Consider the following 7,650-nt stretch of genomic DNA (forward strand, 5'->3'; position numbering starts at 1 on the left):
ATAATATTTATTTGTTATACATTTGTTTTTTGACAACTTTTTCGAATCTATGTGTACAGTAATACAAACCCGAAATGTCTATTATAAAAAGTAAATAATTAATTTACTCACCAAAGTTTTATATATTACAAATTGAAGATAAAAGATCAATAAATAATATATTCAAATTTAAAACAAAAAAAAGAAGTGTTTTTTAGAAATTTACCTGTAAAGTCCGAAGTTTAAAACCTTTTTTTTTAAACTACGTTGTTTTTGTTTTGTTTTTGTTTTTTTTTAATGAAATCTTGGTCCTTGCTCTTTTAATTGAAAAAAAAATTAGGGTTTGAATTACATTTTTCGAGTAGTTATAAGCTTGGAAAGATAGGGGGTCGAATTATTCAATATTTTTCACGCATTCGTAAGGTCAGTTTCTGACACACCTAAGCCATTGTACCGCATCAAGGCCCATAAGAGTCTGGGGGGTCCATGAATATCAAAGTTCAAAATTGAAATGAGCAATTATGCATTTTTTTTTTTTTTTTGCTCTGAAGCTAAAAGGGTATTCCAAGTGTCACAACCAAACAATGCACATTATTAGATTACAGAGTTAAAAAAAAGAAAGTCATTAAACCATGTAAGCATCATGCATGTGTCTGAAAACAGTAGTTTGAAATAGTGTTGTTGAAAAGAAATAATTTTCGTTCGCTGTGATAATTTTCCATGATGAGAAGTAAGTTTCATTTGCTTATATATGGGTGTTCTGGAACATTCCAGTCTGTTTGTTGTATCACTGCACGTGGAGCGCAACATAGTTCCTTTATTGCATGTGTGCGGCTGGGTAAATTACTACGTTGTAATCCTGCGCGTTCTGATATCCGTTGGCATTGAAACAGTGATTGCTATGAAAATGTCTCTGCCAAAGATTTTCTCCGGCCATATGTAGCGGTCGCTACAACCAGCCTACATGCTTTTAGATGACTAACCTGAATCTTCCTCTTTCAGATTTTCAAAAACTGGCAACCTGTTTTTAAGAGGACTCTTCTTGGCGGTGGGTGTATTGTGCTGGTTGACCGACTAAGACAAATCTTCAACATCAACACATTCAAACAAGTATAGGCACTTGTGCACTACTGCATACAACAACCTTTTTGGTTTTCAGTTTTGATATTTCGAGAGTGTACAGCAGAGGCAGAGAAATGCAATTTCAAGACAGAATCGAAAATATCAACAAATATCAGCAAACAGTAAATATGTGTTTTTTCTTTTAGAAAGATTTTATTACACATTTATTGAATTAAAATAAATATACAAAAGTTAGGTATTTTTTTACTTTAGCGACAACTTAGCATTCATTGTTAAATTGACAACTTATATAGGTTTTTGTTGTAGACCCGGACTAGGGGTTACAAATGAAAGAAACTACAAGTAGTGTAAAGTGTATAAAATATAATATGTATTTATCATAAAGAATACAGGAGCCACTAAAGTGGTATGAGAGGAACGTGTTCGTAGCATGCGGTTAAACATGGTATGAATGTATCCATTTAGTCTGTGAAACCAGTGGCATTCATAGGACTAATCGATTCCACTTAGTTCTGAAATAGGGGTGATTTGGACCCCCACAACACCCCCCTCCCGAGCTTTTCATTCCCCTGGGATGATCGTATAGCTCTTTTTCCCGGGGTTGATCTCTATCGGGTTGGTCATTTTCCTTTTCCTGGAGGACCGGCGTTGTCCAGTTGCTTGCGGTGTTACTAAGTCGAACGTGTCATATATCTGGTCCATTATTTCTTCTTGTTCAGTAGGCGGTTGTCTTTTGTCATCAGTCATATGTTTCCTAATTTGGTTTAAATGTTTCTTGTGCGTAAATCTTGGGCCTTCGATAATGTAGACCATCTGCCCGATCCTTTTCTGGACCTTTCCTAGTTCCTACATCATGCTATTATTTTTGTGTACCTGGAAAAATATCTTTCACCAGGTAAATACTTTTTTTTAGGAACTATAGTATTTGCTGGCGACATCTTCGATGGAGTCCTTTCATTTGGCATAATTCCATCTGCCCATTTGGCATAATTCCATCTGCCCGATCCTTTTCTGGACCTTTCCTAGTTCCTACATCATGCTATTATTTTTGTGTACCTGGAAAAATATCTTTCACCAGGTAAATACCTTTTTTTAGGAACTATAGTATTTGCTGGTGACATCTTCGATGGAGTCCTTTCATTTGGCATAATTCGGTAAATTTGCAAAAACTGTTGTAACGCCTTTTCTGAGGGCATTCCTTTAGCCTTCTTCAGGACTCTTTTCAACATGTCTACAAACCTCTCTGCCTGACTGTTCGATCGGGGATAATAGGTTGGCGTTATTATGTGGTTAACCTGGAATTCCTTGCAGAAGCTTTTAAAATCTGCTGAAGTGAATTGTGTGCCATTGTCTGACACTAGACAATTAACTACACCAAACCTAGCGAACAATTCGTGAAGAGCACTGATTGTAAAATCCGTTGTTGGACTTTTATATCAAAATACCTCAAGCCATTTTGAAAAACTGTCTACCACTATTAAATAATAGTTTCCATCCAGTGGGCCTGCGTAATCTACATGTATTCTTTGCCATGGACACACATATTTCTTAGAAAAGACTGTGTGAAAGCCCCTTTAACACTGCCTTATACTGGTCCTTATCACGTGTTATCACGCACTTCTAAACTTTTCACCCTGGATATTAGGGGCAAAAAAGAAACAGTATCTGTTGACAGAGTGAAAAGAGCTTTTCTTGACTCAGAAACACAAGACACACATATGCCACCTACATTCACACAGCATACACCTGAAGTGAATACTGAAAATGATAACTATGTCACTACTACATGTAGTGGCCGCTATGTACATTGGCCCCAAAAATTATGCAAAACTTTGTATATTTAAACCCCTGTAAATTCGGTTTATTTTTAAAAATAAAAAAAAAATAAAATAATAAATTTTAGCTGGAACTTTCTATTCTCATTACCCCTTTATATATTCTTTCTTCGGCAACATAAACTTCCAGATATTACGTTGCCTTGTGTTCTGTATTTTTCTAAAGACTGCTACCTTTTTATTTTTTTTCATCGGCTTTTTGCCTAAGCATGGGGTGATGTAGCAGTTAACAAGTTATTTACTATAAGCGAATCAATGCCCAGTGCCAAAGTGATTTGGCCACACTGACCAATCGGTTGGCAGGGCGCATTGATTTGAGCTGTCCCCTTAAGGACTATTTTTAGTCCTTTGGGATCTGAGCTGCGATCGCCAGAGAGACACCAGCAAGCGACCTATACAGACCCCTCTCACTCACCCCTCCCACTGCTACTTGTTGACGACTGTAGTCTGATGGCAGACGACACCTTCAAACAGACATTTACACTTTCTTTCTCTCCAGTTTGAGATACAATCTCGCCTTTTCTAAATAAACCCTTTATTATTGTTTTGTTAAAAGCAATGTCGTTTGGCCTTGTGTTTATTTAAGTAATTATTAGGAGAGAAATGCACAACATTTCCCTCTTATAGAGGATTAGTTTGTATAGAAGACTGTGTGAATGACACAAAAAAGGAATTAGAAAAATATATAATGCGAAACACCGAAAGGCAGCCAGAGACAAAAATGAACAAGACAGAAAACAGAGACAAGACGAGAAAAGAAAAATAAGAAGAAAAACAGCTACATGGGTGATTCATAAGAATGACAAAAGATAAGACTCACAAAAACACTTGGACATGGCTACGAAAAAGACAGCTAAACAGAGAAACTAAATCACTAATAACAGTCTCACAAGATAATGTGATTAGAATTAATTATATCAAATCAAAGATCAACAAGACACAAGAAAAAATGCAGACTCTATGAACAAAACGATGGAAGAATAAACGATTTAATAAGTAATAAATAATGATGCAGAAAACTACCCCCACCAAAAAAAAAAATATATAAGAATAGACATTACCAGGTGAGGAAGGCAGTACACCCAATGGAAGTCTTTCAAACAACTGCATCTTGAACACACAGACGCATAGTAAAAGCAAAACCAGCAGCAGTACTTGAAAACAGAAATCATAAAATCCTATGGGACATGGATGTACAAACAGATAAACCCATCAAAGCAAGGATATCAGATGTCATTATGGTTAACAGGAAGGAATCATAGATTTTACTGTTTCAGCAGACCATGAAAATAAAATGAGAAAAATTGGAATGAAGGGGATGGCTGAGAAGGTACAACTGATAGCAATAATAAAAACTGCTTAAATATTAAGGAAAACACTTGAATGTGGAGACTAATACACATGAGCTAAGAACAATAACTGGCAATGTAGAAATTGCGACAGAAGTAAAAAAAAAAAAAGAAAAAAAGAAAAAAAGAAAAAAAAAAGATAGATAAACACCACATGGAAGCAAGAAAACTAAAACAATATCACTGTAAGTTAACCCACTCCTCAAAAAAAAAAATGCCGGCATCAACTGATATGGCATCAAATAGTCAGGAAGGATCAAAAAGGATGAAAAGGTCAAGGAGAGAAGGCCTCCACTGGATTAGTGCGAAGAGGATTGGGACCATGGGAAGACTTATAGCGATCCAAATTCTATTGATAATCAATAGTCATTGCCAGCAAAAAATCAATGGCAAACGGCTGTTGCAATCAAAGAGGTGGAGAGTATTGGAAATCTGGGAAGACTTGTTGTTTCACCCGATTCTAGAGAACACCACCGGTTGTTGTCAGTGCCTTTTCGTTTCTCTAGAAGTGTAAGCCATGTTTAGTTTCAGAACAGTTTCCGATGGTTCGTTGTTCTAAACAAGTCTTGAGAGGTGACTGGTTTGCAGTAGACAGAACAGTTTCCAATGGTTCATTGTTACACACAAGTCTTGAGAGGTGACTTGTTTGCAGTAGACAGTTCCACAGAGCAAAATATTCTTACCGTGTTGAGATGGAAAAAACACATGAAATTGCTACAGAAAAGGTTTAATATTTATGGAGCAATTCTGGTTTCTGATTGGTTGGTAGCAGAACGTGAATTAATTTGATTCGTCAGTTCCTAGCAGCATCATTTATAAATAGAATCACCCGACTGTGTGGGATCATACCCCATTATGAATCAAAAATATCACAACAGTTTCATTTTACTTCAGTCAAATTTCTCAGAAATCAAGAGCCCCAATTCCTTGAGCTAACACTTGATTTCTATATGAGATGTATAGATACTCGAATATTCCATTAAAGTTCTTCTTTACCTCTCAAACACTGAATTAGTAAAGAAGTTGAGAACATTATTTCCCTCTCCCCAATTGACTATTTAAAATATTATAGCACGAGGTGTCAGTGCCTTTTCGTTTCCAGACTTTTTCATATGGGCACTTTTACTGATAGTATACACATGAAACTCTAGTCCCCTTCAAAGTTATCTCGTCTGGCTGTAATGCACTTGTAGCATTCCAACAATTTCTGGAAAACTCCATGGAAATCCTCTTGTGTGAACATGTCAATGACCCTCATCATAGCCTCTTTCATCTCAGTAGTCTGATAACAATAGCCTCTAAGATTTTCCTTGAGCTTAGGGAATAACCAAAAGTCATAGAGAGCAAGGTCTGGACTATAGGGAGGATGAGGAACTGTCTTGATGCCCATGTTGGTCAAACTGTCTGTGACAAAGATGAAGTTGTGGACTGCATCCTTGGGACGAACTTTGTGCAAATCTTCCGCATCTTCAGTTCCTCACAAATAATTGTGTGTACAGTTCCCACACTGACATCAAACTGTGCACTTATTGTCTCTATAGACATATGACAGTCCTTATCCATGAAATTTTTTATTTGGCCAATCAACTCTGGTGTTCTAACTTTCTTACTCATCCTACACCTCTTATCATTCCTCAAGGACTTTCTGCCTTCTTTGAATCTTTTATGCCACTCAAAAACTGATACCCAATTCATATAAAATAATCCAAAAGCAATCTGAAGCATTCCATATGTTTCTGTGGCATTTTTTCCAAGCTTAAAACAAAATTTTATTGCATATCGTTCTTCTAAAGTGTCCACATGTCCAGATTGCATTTATGAAACTCACCAGTTGTGACAATTAGGCTTTAGTAAGGTGTATTCCAATTCCTGCTGTAGCTGTTCATTTGAATCTGAAATCATAAAAATTGGCCAGTCATCTCATAAGATGTATAGCAATAACCTCCTGAATTTTTAAGTGTTTACAACAATTTTAGATACTTGTACAAAAAAGTCTGGAAACTTATTAAGACATCTTTCTTTTTGGTTTCTTGGTTTTACTAGATTCCAGGACAAGAATTCAACTAGTCTGGTGGAGTATCCAGCTTCGGGTTGTTACCTGAGGTGACATCACTTGGAGAAGTTGCACCATTCTTCATAAAAATCAGTGAGGATTAGCCATACCGAGGAGATCTTGTTTTTCCTGCAAATACTAGGTGATTTTGAATATTTAGTCAGGGTTTACTTGTAGGGAAACGTATCCTCATGCCATGTTATTCTGATAAACTCCTGTATAGAGAGACCTTAGATATTCGAGGATAGTATCTAGTAGGTGTGTGGGCATATATGTTTATAGATATGTATTGTTAATAATGTAATTATACACCCTTATAAGGGAAATTATTCAGGAAACAGATATGTTATAAGATTATCTCCCCTTATTAAAGCTTGAAAAAAATTTTTTTATGGAAATCGCTGCAGACAAGGCATGAAACTACTTGATGTAAGGAGCTAACAAGAACAAAAGGCAATTAGTACAAAGAAGGTGCCTATTGACCTTAGTCTTGAAAATACCAAGGAATAAAAGGAAAACAGTCAGCAGGAAGAGAATTCCACAGGCTTGCAGTTTTTGGAAAGAAGCTAATTGATAGGTACGAGCAATTTAATGGTGAAAACTTAGAGAGGGACATGGTTATCATAATTTTATCATAATTTTTTGTAGGTTTCCAATTACTTTTTTATTGTATTTGAAAGATTAAAGTTAATCTCTAAAATGAAAAACTATATTTTTACATGTGAAAAAAAATTATAATGAAAAATGGTTTCATGGCGATATCGGAAACTGACAAGCTAAATTTTGAAGTTAAATAAATTCATTGTAAAAATCCCTTGAAAGATAAATATTCGTTTTGGGGGACTATTTCAAAGATAATTAGTAAAGTCTTAAAATATTGAATTAAATTTTTAAAAAACACCTTGTTTGTACAAAGAATAGCTTAATTAGTCCACAAAAGCAAAAGGTCATTAACAGGTTCTGCTTTGCATAATCAAAACAAATGAAAAGGCATCACACATAAGTTTTACGGAAGCCTAAAATGTCAGAAACTCAATTTTATTTTAAACTTTATAGAGGAATTGAAACATTATTATAATTTTTTTTTTTTTGAAGATTATAAAAAATATTTATTAATTTAGGTAATTCTATTTGTTGCAATAAAAAGGAATTGCTTATTTAGTTAGAATATTTACTTTTTTACATGATGACTCGATTTATTCTCAAAAGTGTTGTAAAGATAAATTAAATTAATCCTTTTTAAAATGAAGTAAAAGTATATTTTAAGTATGAAAAAGTCAATTAAAATCACTGATTACACTGGCAATTCATTCATTGAAAAAAATAAGCAAAAACAATATATTAATTAAAA

This window comes from Euprymna scolopes, chromosome 26 (genome assembly GCF_053919585.1).
Source record: "Euprymna scolopes isolate OS-2025 chromosome 26, ASM5391958v1, whole genome shotgun sequence".
Taxonomy (NCBI): domain Eukaryota; kingdom Metazoa; phylum Mollusca; class Cephalopoda; order Sepiida; family Sepiolidae; genus Euprymna; species Euprymna scolopes.